The sequence below is a fragment of the Camelus ferus genome, chromosome 7 (genome assembly GCF_009834535.1).
Source record: "Camelus ferus isolate YT-003-E chromosome 7, BCGSAC_Cfer_1.0, whole genome shotgun sequence".
Lineage (NCBI taxonomy): Eukaryota > Metazoa > Chordata > Mammalia > Artiodactyla > Camelidae > Camelus > Camelus ferus.
The window spans coordinates 55635355-55649593 of record NC_045702.1 but is presented as its reverse complement, the minus strand read 5'-3'; the positions used below and the strand labels follow the sequence as shown (position 1 = coordinate 55649593).

The window sequence follows — 14239 nt, the reverse complement described above, 5'->3', positions numbered from 1 at the left end:
ACTGTAGTTAATGAGGGGAGTTAGGTGAAGTCAGGGAAGTACGAAAGAGCCTGGGGTGGAGGCAATGAGAGAGGGAAAGAGGACATTTTCCTGAAGTACAATCAGTAGGATTTGGAATAGTTTGGAGTGTAAAAAAGAATGGCCGTGAACAACCCATTTGATAGTTCGGTCCTTTCGTTTGGGTACTGGATGCAGAACCCCACTAAACAAGAAAATGCTTCAGAATGATCAAAGGAGGGAAAGCTGTAGTCCCTAGTCTTGAGAAGTAACCAGTGGGAATACAGAAAACCAACTGCTAATGCATCAGACAACTTAGGACTTGTTGCCACAATATGTAGAATTATTCAGATACCTGGCAGGTTTCTCTCAAAGAGATCTATGATGAAATGAATACAGAGCAGAGATTTAAAGGAAGATGTCAGAAGATAATTAACTTGAAAGCAATGAGAGACTTTAAACAAATAACCAACCAGAAAAGCTGATTTAAAACATGGATTTATACCAGCTGACAATACACTTACTCCACCTTCATTAAGGTAATTGTTAGGAATACTTTCTTTGAGCTAGCTGGGAAGTGTATTACGGTTTTTCCCTAACTCACTCAGATGTAACAACAGAACTGAGCACTCATTCCCAGGCACTTAAAAAAGTGAAAAAGGAATAGAGGCTAATTTGGTAAGTGGCAAGGGACCAAGTGGAAATAGTAGCAGCAACTGTCCACCCCTACCCACCCCTGACCCATGACCAGACAAGCTCTCGTTCAGGGCACTTTCCCCTGGGACACATGAGACTGGTGAAGGATGCAGGTTTAATGGTCCCTCCCTGGCTCTTCAGGGAGGGAAGAAATACTATCTTAAGTCAGTCTAGCTCTGAAGGGCAGGAGGGAAAGAGAGGAAGGGTGGACAGTAGGTTCAAGGAAAGAAAAAACAAAATGTAGACGTGAGCTCACTGAGTGCTACACACGTTACATGGCTCCTGGCGTAGCATGTAGCCCACCTGGACAGAAACCGCCTCCCTGAAAGATGTGTTATGAGGTGCCACATATCCCTCTCATTTTCTTTTGGGTTCCTGGACCCAGTTCCAACATGCGCTGCAGCGGGGCTTCCCACATAATACCAAGCAATTCTCAGATACCAATAGGGTATCTGAGAATTCAATTCAAATCTGAAACCATCTGTGGGTGAAGACCAAATACGTATTTCTTATTATAAATCACAATATCACAATCTACTCTGAAAAGTTGAGCCTCGGCTGAAATAGTCAAATAAGGGTCTCTCTCTTGCAACCCTTCTCTCTGGGAGAAAATGCTTACAATTCTTGGGGAAAGTCTTTTAATTGTTTTATAGCAAGCTTATATTGAGTGGAATTCACTTTTAAATTTCTAGGTTTTTCTCCACTAAGAAAACTGATGAAAGTCCTTAGTCAAGGAAAAAATTTCCCCAAACCACATTTGGGAAAGAATCTTTTTATGCAGTATAATTCATGACTTCCATCTGGCAAGATATTAGTATGGCTAATAAAACACTAAGCAATTTTCTGATAAACTTTATGGGAATTAACTGGAGCCAAAATTTGTTCTTGGGAAAACTATCACCCATTCTTTCAAGAGTCTAGTGATCTTATGCTCTTTTCTTTTTGTATTTGATCTAACAAAGGTTATCCCACATTTTTCTGTTTCTAAAAATGTCAGTACTAAGAATAAATCTTTAAAGTAGCCTGCTGATTAAGTTGGTCTAACAGCAAAATTGTAATCAAATGTTGGCCTGTATGTGCAAATGCAAGATTATAACCAAATACATACCTATAATTAAATTCCCAATATAAAAAATATTTTTAATATTTGCCTGGACCAATTCTTCTCATTGTGCTGCTTGAGGCTACTTATCCTCTCTGTGGTTCACCCTATTCTTTTCACAGGACAAAATCTTGGTGGGGATGGGGGCTGAATTCAGCCTTGGTGGACCCCACACTACATGACAATATTTGCAAAATGCATGGGATGAAATAGCTAGTCAATCAATGTTGATTGCTTTCCTTATTTACTCTGCCTTTCCTTCCTTCCTTTTTCATTCCCTCTGCTCAGAGCAACCATACCTGTCAAATGGCATTAGGGCAAGATTTCCCCCCAAACATCAGTCTCTTACCCCCACTGTCTGCTCATGACTTTTCACAATATCCACTCTTGCCTTTGTTTTTAACAGAAGTCTGTTCTTTCAATATATTTTGTTGATCACGGAATGATTTACTTTTTCTCTATTTGTGTGGCTGACCCTGTAGGTTGTTCTTTATTGAAATTGAACATGCTTGTTTCTATTCTATGGGTGGAGGTTGCATCTGCGTGGTGATGAAACAGGAATGGGTGATTTGTTCCAATCCCTTCAACTCAAAGAGCAACTTCATGGCTGAGGTCAAGCTGAGCACAGAGCCCTCCCCAGTGGGCAGGGATGTGGCTACCAGGGCACTTTCTGTCCAGCATCATTAAAGCCTGCCCCTAACAGCAGAAGCCCAGGGTTGTTCTTTTCCCATTTCATGACCCCTATGGTATGTGCAGGCTAAAAATCACATTTAACCACTACAGGAAATCTGAAACATGGGGACAATTATCTTTATTTGTGGAGGAGAAAGGGGATTCTCAAAGAGATGGGGTCAGTTTTCCCAAGGTCATATGGCTAGTAAGTGGAGGAGGAGGAGTCCCGCTCTGGCTGACCATGGAGTCTGTGCTTTCAGTACACATTTCAGTACCTGCAATGCCGGACATGGTGCCTAAGACCTTGCTAAATGAAGTACGGGCTGCAGACCAGCATTCCCAGCATCTCCTGGGAACTTGTAAGCAACATGGAATCTCAGGGGCCACCCACAATACTGAATCAGAATCTCCATGTTTACTGAGATCCCCAGGTGATCTGTATGCACGTCCAAGTTTGAGAAGCACGGCGACAGGACATAATATGCAGTTATTAAGTAAAGGTGTGACAGGTATGAAAATAACTTTCAAAATATAGTCTGAAGTCAGTCACTTGGCAGATCTAGAAGAGACCAAGAGAATGGATGGAAGGCAACGTGCAAAGGGTAAAAGAGAAGAATGTCTCTGTGTTAAATGTCAGGCAGAATGGGCCCACTGAGGACTAAATAGGATAAAGGAAAAAACAACAACATAAACTCATGCCTGGATTAATGGAGGACACAATTAGAATAAACTTAAAACTTCCAGGGAGAAGAAACATATTCACTAGGGAACAAGAAGCAGAGGTATCAGTTGCAAGAAGAAAAGAAAATAATACAAAAATTCTGAGGCGAAATATATTTGAACCTAGCATTTCATACCCAGTGAATCTCTTATTCAAAGATCAAAGCAAAGCAACTTATTTTCAAATATAAAAGTTGATTCAGTTACGATTCTTCGTGGCAGACACAGAACCATCTCTATTAAGTTTAAGCAGAAGGGACTTATTATTAAAGGCTTTTCGGGAGCTCACAGAACCTCTGGGCGGACCAGAGACTAGCAGGCCTCACTGACAGGAGCCTGGTAGCCGGAGGCAGGAGCACTCACCCACACCACCAGATGGAGTCGGTAACTGCGGCTGCTTTGCGCTCAGCACCCGAGATGCTCACAACTGGCCCTTTGGAACTCTGCTACAACCCCAGAGGAATCCAATGCCCTCGGTATCCTGCTCCCCCCAAAATCAGCTCCCTGCACGTGGCCTTCACTTGCAGGCGCACAGTGCTGCCTCTGAGCCTCATATGGGTGCACCTGCCTGGCAGGACTGAGGTCCCAAAGCCATATCCAGTTTCTAAGGGATTGAAACCACAGTTTCTGGAAGACAGATTCTGAAGAAAAGGAAGGCAAGCCAGAAGAGGGTTGAATGAGAGTTGAGTGAAACAGATGACAGTGTTTGACAATCAAAGACTCAAAAGAGTTTATAATTAACAAACAATCTCTGAAAGAATTACTAGTGAATGTACTCTAGACCAAGAAAAATTTGAATCCAAGATGAAAAAAGTTTGCAAGAAGTGGTGATTTAAGAAATTAGTGTTTAAAGTGGTTTTTAAATGTGTATTAATTTTTAAAAATTGGGATATAAGATTTTAAATTTTACCAAAATATAAAGGAGTGCATGGATAGAAAGACAGTAGAAAGGAGTTCTTGCTCTTATCTTGTCTAGATGGAAATTTTAATACTAATTAATTTAGACTTTATTGAAATTATGTTTCAATATGTGTGTTAAAGTGTAAGGATAATCACAAGGATTAAAAACAAAATGTATAACTTCCAAATAAATACAAGGGAAAAAAAAAAAACCACAAAGAAAACTAAATTAACCCCCCAAAAGATAGGTAGATTTAAAAGACTAGCTCAACCTAGCAAAAGATAGACACAATTTTTTTAAAAGACTAGAAATCTTGAAAAACTGGAGGTATAAAATGAAATGGAGGAATAAATCTAAACATACAGATAATCACGATTAATATTAGTGTGTGATGCCTACCATCAAAAGCAGATTCCCAGGTTTTAAAATCCATGTCCAGAAGCTTCAGAATAAAGGGATATTTAAAGAAGTATTAGTGATCAGTTACAAAAAGAATGTGTATAATTAAAATAATAGACAAAATAAATTCAAGATGAAAAGCACTAAATGGAGAAAACAGGATAGTTCATTTTGATAAAAAGGAATAATCTACCAAAAAGATCTAAGCCTCTATTCCCCATAGTGGTAACTGATTACTTACCTAACTAGTTACTTAAACTAGGAAGAATTTATAGAAAATCATACCACTGAGGGCTTAAATTAAAAAAAGGAACTAACACATACTATTGCAAGAATATAATTTTTTTTCTGTTTAGAGGAATATGAAGTCAGTGGCAGACATGCAGAGCATGAAGGGAAGGAAAAAGCCTTAAGGCGAACAAGTTCATACGTAGAGCTGGATTCTCAAACAAGAGAGTCCAAACTACAGCTGACCCAGCCCAAGAAAGCCGAGTCTCCCAGGAGAGAGCAACATAACTCTGAACAGCATAGGAAGAAGCAAGCTGACTTCTGTGAGGAACTAAAGGTTTATATAAAACCCCATTGTGTGGCGTTTATACTATATTTCCAGTATTTATGCCTTAACTAATTAATTAAATTACTTATGCTGCTTTTTAGACAATGCATCTAGTTCATATTCTAGAATGTAACTTCATTTTACTCAGTTGATAAAACTACCATTGAAATTGAATGGTATTTTTAATCTGCCAGAATATTAGTTATTACCAATTACATGACTGAATAAAATATTCATTCCACAAAAAAGTGGTAGGATAGCCAGTCTTGATTTTCTCTGTATTTGAAACTTCTTGTTTCACAAGTGTAGTTACCCACTCTGGTTGGGAGATGGACACTCGAAGGTTCAAGCTGGAGTTTACGATCATTTTAGTAGTTTGGTACTTTAGCAGGAAAAATCATATTTTTCCCAAAGTCACCATGTTAAACTCAGAAACTGATTTGGTGCCTACAGTTCTCAGAGCATCTCTACCTCCTGCACGTCTCTGATAGAAGGGATTGGCTCTGTCTGCAGATCTTCCCTGGAGCCTTTTCCCTTTAGATTTACTGCTTCAAGTTCTGCTTCTTAGAGTCTCTGTAATCAAGGGACACAATTTAATACCTGCTAAAAATCAGAGCATAGTAAAAATCTGTATTCCTATTTCCTTCACCTGAGGATGTCCATGTTTTCTTAATCCCTTGTAAACTGTGACAAGCAGTGATTAAATGGATGGGTTTTTAAATAACGTACACTAGCCCTTAAATCCAGCCTCTGCTCCTTAGTAGCTATGTGAACGTAATTTCCCTTCTCTGAGCCTCAGTTCTTGGTTTGTAAGGTAGGCAGACTAACAACAGCCAATTGGCAGAATAGATAATGGGTGTGGTGCACTTGACCCAGAGTTACAGTAAACAGTAGCTATTACAATGAAATAGCTATAGACGTCCTTGAAAACAAAGTTAGCTGGGAGATCTCCTACGTATCTTTATTGTTGTTTATCTGTTAATGGTGAACATGGAACATCAGGGACCCAATGCAAGAAAAAAAAAAAAGAAAAGGAAAACTGAGGATTAGTGAGGTAGCCTGGAGCCATTCGCCTGTAAGGACCTTAGTATTACCTGCAGGTCTCAATGTGGGTATTCTGACAATATGCATCAAAAGCATTAAAGATAGGCCTTTGGGGGCAGCGACTCCCCTTTCAAAAACTTTTCCAAAATGAATTAATTCAATCATTTGCTATGAACTTCTACACACCTGGGGCGTATCAATACATAAATTAAACCTGCTAGGTTAAAAATTTATGTATTAGATTGGTCACTGTCACGTAATTTATGTAATGGGTCCAACCTGAAGTACAAATAAAAACAGAGCTTTTATTTTTCAAATACAGTCTCACTTGATCGCTTCCGTGCCAGGCAACAAGTGGCGTCAATCTATGGTGAGGAGGTGGGAGTCCCTCTTCTGAATTGTGCAAGATACACAGTCAATTCAAAAGAGCTTTTACAACTTCTAAAAACATCGTGGTGAAAAGAACTGGAAGAAACATCCCGTTTACAGAGATTTTCCAGCTGCTATTGTCACTGCCGCTCTCCTGTGGTGATTCTGAAATCAGCCCTTGCAGTGCAGGGTGTCAGGTCCACGACTGTAACCCCTGTGCCGGTTCAAATCCTCCTGCATGCCCAGTGGTTTTTTGCGAAAGGGAGCCCCAGTCTGCTGAGCATTACCTCCAGCCAAGGGAGCTGCATGCCTGGACACTGATACAACTTACCTCTATGCATTGGGATTATGAGTAGTTTCAATTTTTTCACTTTGCTTATCTGTAATTTCTTATTTTTCTTTAAGGATGTGAATTACTGGTATTAATTTTTAAAGTCAAGAAGAGAATCTTTTAAAGTGAATTTTATCAGTCATATACAATATGAAATTCCTCTTCTAGAGCTGATAGAAGATTTGGCATGGATATTCACTTAAAAACTGTCATTTCAAATGTTTCCTTTATGCACTAGTCTTTTATTCAACAAATGATTTGGCACACAGGTTTTGTGACAGGGAGTTGTGGATAGAAAGGACACATGGACCTACACTCATGGAAATTACTGAGTGGTCACTAGATGCTAATGAAACACAAGGGCCATTTTCGGCTGCTCTGGCAAAGAGGAATTCTGACTTTCCACTCACCACATGGTGGCTCTGCCATTAGCTCCAAATGCCATGCTTGCCAGTTAGGTATAAAGGAATCCTTGAACTTTCAGATGGCTGTGCTTTTTTTTTCCCCAAAACTGAATCTTAGTACTTTATTTATAAGCAACACAACCTTGAACAAATCAGCTAATCTGTCTAAACTTTGATTTCCTAATCACCAAGGGTTCATTATTATCATCATTATTCTCAACATTATATGATGCAAACTTGAATGAGATAAAACAGGTAAAGTTCAAGGGAAACATGGAGAAGGAAGGGAACTGATTTCAACTGAACACATCACAGAAGGCTTTTAATAACCAGCAGATACTTAATTTATACATACAAAATAACAACAATATTTAATGGGCTCTTTCCCCTCTTCCTCAATGAAAAAGTATTCTCAACACAGTTATGTGGGATTTTCCATTAAAAATGCTTATTTAGAGATCTTCGGTTACAAAGTTTACAAAAACGCATCCAATGGGTGTTTATACAGAGATACAAGCATGGCAGGGAGATACAGAAACGAGAGGCTGTTTCACCTGGGCTCCCATAATGACTCCTATGTGACCCTGAGCACAAGAGTAATCATTTCTCAGCATTAAGAATGAGATTTTCTGAAGAACACTGCCCGAATGGAAAAGTGCAGGAAACAGATATAGTATGTGTTGAAAATGCAGTCCACAGAACTCGAGTGAAACTTGCAGCCTCTGGGTTTTGGTGCTAACCTAGGGGGATATTGGTAAATAACCAATAGATTCCTTGGTTTATTTATTTCAGATAACCTTATAAGCCCTGAAGATTCTCATTTCTTTGTAAGTTACAGTCACAATTGTAATAAATTTTTAAATGAAAGCAACTTTATATTGAGGAATATATGAATAAAATATGCATATATTCAAATATTCAGGCATTAAAATCACTTTGAAATAGAAGGCAAAAATCAACCAAAATCCACCAATGAATACAATTATTCCTAGCTTTACTATATTATGTATATCTTTTCAGACAATTATCTATATACAAAGGGGAAGGTGAGAGAGAGAGAAATACAAAAATGCATTTGTGTATGCATTTTTCTATACTTACACAATGAGATCATACTATACATGCTGCTTTGAAACATGTCTTTTTTCACCACACTATATCATGGCATCTTTACATGTTAATAAATATACATGTAAATCATCTTATTTAATGGCTGCATAGCATTCCATCGTATGAACGTCCAGCCGTGTGTTGAGTTAATTTCCTATAGGTGGGTATTTGGATTATTTCTAATTTTTGCCTATTGTAAACAATGAGGTTGTTATGAATTAAATTAAATGCTTCCCCGCCCCCTGCAACAAATTCCTATATGAAAGTCCTAACCCCCAGTAGGACTGTATTTGAAAACAGGGGCTTTAAGAATGGAATTCAAGTTAAATCAGGTCATGATGATGGGTGCCTCATCCAGTAGGACTGGTGTGCTTAAGAAGAGGAAGAAATATCAGAGATCTCTGTCTCTCTTTCCATGCATGCAGAGGGAAGACCATGTGAGGACACAGTGAGAAAGTGGCCATTTGCAAATGAAGAGAGAGGCCAAAGAGGAAACTAAACCTGCTAACTCCCTATCTTGGATTTCCAGCCTCCAGTACTGTGAGAATATAAACGCCTGCTGTGTAAGCACCGGATCTGTGAAGTCTTGTTACAGCAGCCCTAGCAATCTCATTGTGGTTGTTGACGTGCACTTGCATTTCCCTAATAATTAGTGATGTTGAGCATCCAATACACAACATTTTAAGCTTTTGATTTATAGCAACAATCTGGTCTCCAGAAGTATTTTGCCAATTAAAGCTCCTAACACCAGCGCCTCATTTGCCTGCTTCAACACCCACAGGTGATGTTTATCTTAAAACTTTTGACCAACACTGATTACAAACTTGGAAAATATTGCTGTAAGCACTTTGATTGCAGTTATAAGGTTCTTACATGTCTCGAGTATTACACATGGCCTGAGCAGGCTAGGCACTAAAAATATACTTACTGAATTGAAATCTACATTTTCAAACATATAATTGATCTTCCGAATGACTACATGAGATTAAACGACTGGTCTGATTCTTTCACAGCTGCATTCTCTCTGCCTCTCCTAACACCTCCTACCCAATCATTCCCAAATGTTTCATGCGGCCTCTCATCTCCCTACAGACTCTCTGATGACACAGGTTTACTTATCTAATTCCTAGTTCATTTCACTTTCCTTCTGTTAACATAATCAATAAATACGTTATCCTTTTATAAGGAAGAAAGAAAAGGAGCAGAGGACAGCATGTTCTCAACCGAGGAGGCTCACATCTCTTGAACAACAGCCCAAGAGTTCATTGACCTGTTACACTGCACTCTTTCATCAGCTAACATGTCTCTTTCTCTATCCTACTAACTTTAAAGTGTCAAATCTACCAGTAAAATCCTCTCCTGGTCATATGCCCTTCAGTGGGGAAGTGTATGCTACTGAGCAACCTTCCACTCCTGCCTTGTCTCTTCCATCTCAGATTTTAGTGACTTTTCTTTGGCCATATCTGCAACTATGAATAACATGACTGATAGAAAGAAAAAGAAAACTTCCAGATTTAGACCTTATCTGACAAAATGTCCTGGTTTGTGTGGAAACTGCTTGGAGATTTTCTTCTCACTGAGCTCTGGACCCTACCCTGACTTTTTACACTTTTCTAATCAAAGCAAAGAAGATGCATTCAATTTCTTTCTTTCCTGGGAGTATAAAATAAATTTTTAAAAATTCACATGTTCTGTTGGAATGAAAAGGAGGCCATAAATTGGTTCAGCCTGCAGGTACACATAAAAACACAAATAGAACATCAAGCAAATGGAATCTTTCGAGAGGGCATTTAGAGAATAATCAACATTCACCTTCCCACAAGTAAGAAAAGGAACAGATACCTCATATAGGTGGAATCATGCAGGGTTTGTCTTTCTGTGACTGGCTTATTTCACTTGGCATAATGTCCTCAAGGTATATCCATGTAGTTGCATGTTGCAAAATTTTTTTAAAGGCAGAATAATATTCCATTATATGTATGTATGTGTGCGTGTATATATATATATATATATATATATATATATGTGTGTATATATATATATATATATATATATATTCCATCTTTTCTTTATTCATTCATCTGTCTAGGAACATCTTTTGCTTTCTGAATCACATTTGTCTAATTCTATTGATTTAATTTATTTTGGTTTTACCACAGAGCAGAATCTCTTACAGTATATTTGTTCATCCCACATTTCTCCCTTATTTCATCTTTTAAATTTGTATTTATTTATTTTTCTGCTGGGGGAGGGAGATAATTAGGCTTATTTATTTATTTTAATGAAGGTCCTGGGGATTGAACCCAGGACTTTATGCATGCTAAGCACATGCTCTACCACTGAACTAGACCCTACGCCCCTCATTTTAATATGGTAAATTTTCCTGATAGTACTGCCCATCCTTTCCTAAATTTTTTCTAAAATGTTCTTCCTAAATGCATCTTTCTAAAATTTGTATCTCTTTATACATGAATCTAACATCTGAACTTACCATAGTCTTCTCACAAATTTTTCACTTAGTTAAAAATTTCCTGTGAGGAGTCTTCTGAGAAATTAAGAAGTAAAAAAATGGAAAAAAAAAATTTGGGGCAGTGAATGGTGGGGGAATATTAGAAGGGACCCAAGAGTCTAAGTTTATTTGCTATAACAGACCTAAGAAGCAAAACACCAAACTGAAAAACTGGCATGTTGAAGTGTTTAGAAGAAAGAGGCCAAGAAAACAAATCTGTATGAAAAAATTCTGAGAGATAGCAAAGTAGATCCAGATGAGTTAGGACAATTAAGTGAAGCTTAGTTTATCAACATTGACAGTAGCTATAGGAGGGCAGTCTATAGATTTAAAGAAAGAAAAGATGAACATTTTAGGTATTTTATGTTGTCATGTACTATTTCTTAAAGTACTGAGGTTTATCTTACTTAATAGTCAAATTTTATGAAATGTTACTAAAATGAAGATCGTTGAACTAAAAAAAATCACTGTGCAACACATTTATGGAGTGTCAAACCAAAATTATTTGTAATGAGCTATATTTAGGTATATTATTTAAAACACAATATTGTTATTGGATTATTGGCTGCTACATGGGGATATTCATAATGAGCTGAAGCTTTTGGCAGCGTTTAATGAGATTTCCTGTTTTTCTTTCATTCACTTAGTTTTTAATAATACCAGTAGGGCTCGTTTCTTATTTCATTGGGCTGACAACCAACAGTCCTTAGAAAAGAAAGATGCTGCAAGTCTGCTTCAGTCCTAAAGTGCTGTTGCAAATTGTCTTAAGCATTTTAGGATTATCTCCTTTTTTCAGTCCAAATTCCTCTTTATTATGTTGCGTGCTCTGTCATAAATGCTAGCACTGAATTTCCTTTTATTTACTGACAACATGCCAGCTAAGCACGGCGTACACCAGAATCATAACTATCTGCAGAACAACCATCCGTGAAAAACTGAAACCTATCAGAAAAGCTCTTTGACCACTAAAGACATGCAAGAGGAACCACAAGACAGTCAGGAGGGGCAAACTCGCACTACAGTCAAGTTCCGTATCCTCAGGTGGGCGACCCACAAACTGAATAATTAAACTGAATAATTATCGTGCAGAGGTTCTCCCACAGGAGTGAGAGTTCTAAGCCCCACGTCCGGCTCCCCAGCCCAGAGGTCCTGCACTGAGAAGACGAACCCCTAGAACATTTGGCTTTGAAGGCCAGTGGGGCTTAACTGCAGGAGCCCCACAGGACTGGGGGAAATAGAGGCTCCACTTTTAAAGGCGCACGCAAAACCTCAAATGCACCTCGACCCAGGGCAAAAGCAGTGATTTGGTAAGAGCCTGGGCCAGACGTACCTGCTGGTCTTGGAGAGTCTCCCGGAGAGGCGGGGCTGCGGCTCACCCTGGGGACGTAGAAACTGGCAGCTGCAAACTTGGGAGCTCACTCACTGTGAAAGCCAGAACCCAGAGGCCGGAACCCAGAAGCCGGAAGCCAAAAGCTGAAAGCCGGACGCTGTGCCGGCGGCACCAGGTGGGACCCGCCCTCGAGCTCATTAGCGTCGAGACCCGGCCCCACCCAGCCGCCTGTGGCACCAGTGCTGGACGCCTCAGGCCAAACGACTAACTAGGTGAGGACGCAGCCCCACCCATCAGCAGGCAGGCTGCCTAAAGTCTTTCTGCGCCCACAGCCTCCTCTAGACGTGCCCCTAGATATGGCCCTGCCCACCGGAGGCCCCAGACCCAGCTACGTCCACCAGTGGGCAGGCACCGGCCCTGCCCTCCAGGAAACCTGCACTAGCCTCTGGGCCAGCCTCACACCAGGGGACAGACAACAGATGCAAGAAAACCCCAGTCCCAAAGGCTAAGTAGGCCAGACCTTACCTGGGGCCAGCTGGGCCCTGGCCCTGACTGTTAGCAGGCCAACATGAGCTTTGGGACTCTGGACCCCATACCCAACTCTGTCAGGAGTCAGCTCCGGGATCCCTGGGCCCTGCAGCCAGACTCCAGGACCGGGCTCTGCTTGCCAGCCGTCGGGCATTAACTCCAGGACCTGGCTCCACTCACCAGTGGGGAGGTCAACAGCCCCAGAGTCTTCTGGACCCTGACTCCACCTACTAGTCAGCCAGCACTAGTCCTGGGATCCCCTGGGGTTCTGCAGTCCACTGTCTTGTGACCAGGCCCTGCTAACCAGCAGCCAGCAGCATTCGCACAAGGCAGGGCCTGGCAAACAACTGAGCCCGGGGCCAAACAAGCCCACCGGACCACCTGCAGAGCTCACCCTCCACAGCAGAAGGACCCACACAGCCCACTTAGGGGGGATCCCTGGAGCATATAGCTTAGGTGACGAGAGGAGAGAGCTCGGCAGAGACACACAGGACACCTCCTACAGAGGGCCGCTTCTCCAAGGTCGAGAAAGGTAACTAACCTACTACATACATAAAAATACCAATAGCAATTTAGACAAAATGAGGCTGCAAAGTAACATATTCCAGACAAAGGAACAAAATAAAACCTCAAAAGAAGAACTAAGTGAAGTGGAGATAGGCAATCTACCAGAGAAAGAGTTTGGAGTAAAGATTGCAAAGATGATGGAATAACTCAGGAGAAGAATGGATGCACAAGAACAAGAAGTTAGAAGTTTTCAACAAAGAGGTAGAACATATAAAAAACAACCAAACAGAGAAGGAAAATATATTGAAAGGAATCAATGGTAGACTAAATGATACAGAGGAACAAATCAGAGAGCTGGAAGACAGAGGAGTTTAAATCACTGATGCTGAATAGAAAAAAAAGTAATAAAAAGAAATTAAGACAGTTTAAGAGACCTCTGGGACAACATCAGGCACACTAGCATTCACATTATAGGGTCCCAGAAGGACAAGAGAGAAAGGGGCTGAGAACATATTTGAAAACATAATAGCTGAAAAATTCCTTAACCTGGGAAAGGAAACAGCCACCCAGTCCAGGAAGGGAAGAGAGTCCCATACAGGACAAACCCAAAGAGGAACACACAAAGACACATTGCAATTAAAATGACAAAAGTTAGGGTGGGGCTAATAGCTCAGTGGTAGAGCACATGCTTAGTACACATAAGGTCCTGGGTTCAATCCCCAGCACCTCCATTTTTAAAAATGACAAAAATTAAAGATAAAGAGAGAATATTAAAAGCAGCAAAGAAATATAACTCAATAAAAATAAAACTATATAAAAAAAAAAAAAAGCAGCAAAGGAAAAGCATCAGTTGACATACAGGAAAACTCCCATTAGGCTATCAGCTGATTTTTCAAGCAGAAATTCTGCAGGCCAGAAGGGAGTGACATTATATATTCAAACTGATGATGGGGAAAAACCTACAGCCAAAAATACTCTATCCAGCAAGGCTCTCCTTCAGAGTTGATGGAGAGATCAAAGCTTTACAGACAAGCAAAAGCTGAAAATTCAGCACCACCAAACCA

At 40.1% G+C, this 14239-nt stretch overlaps 1 long non-coding RNA gene across 4 annotated transcripts in view; it reads right to left on the bottom strand.

Moving 5' to 3' along the window:
• LOC116664956 overlaps window positions 1-12489 on the bottom strand; it is a 104354-nt gene extending 91865 nt beyond the window's left edge. For all 4 annotated transcript variants that reach the window (XR_004321515.1, XR_004321516.1, XR_004321518.1 and 1 more), the window contains exon 1: window positions 12141-12489. This is a non-coding gene — a long non-coding RNA (uncharacterized LOC116664956). The remainder of the gene's footprint in view (window positions 1-12140) is intronic.
• Between the last annotated feature and the right edge of the window lie 1750 nt (window positions 12490-14239).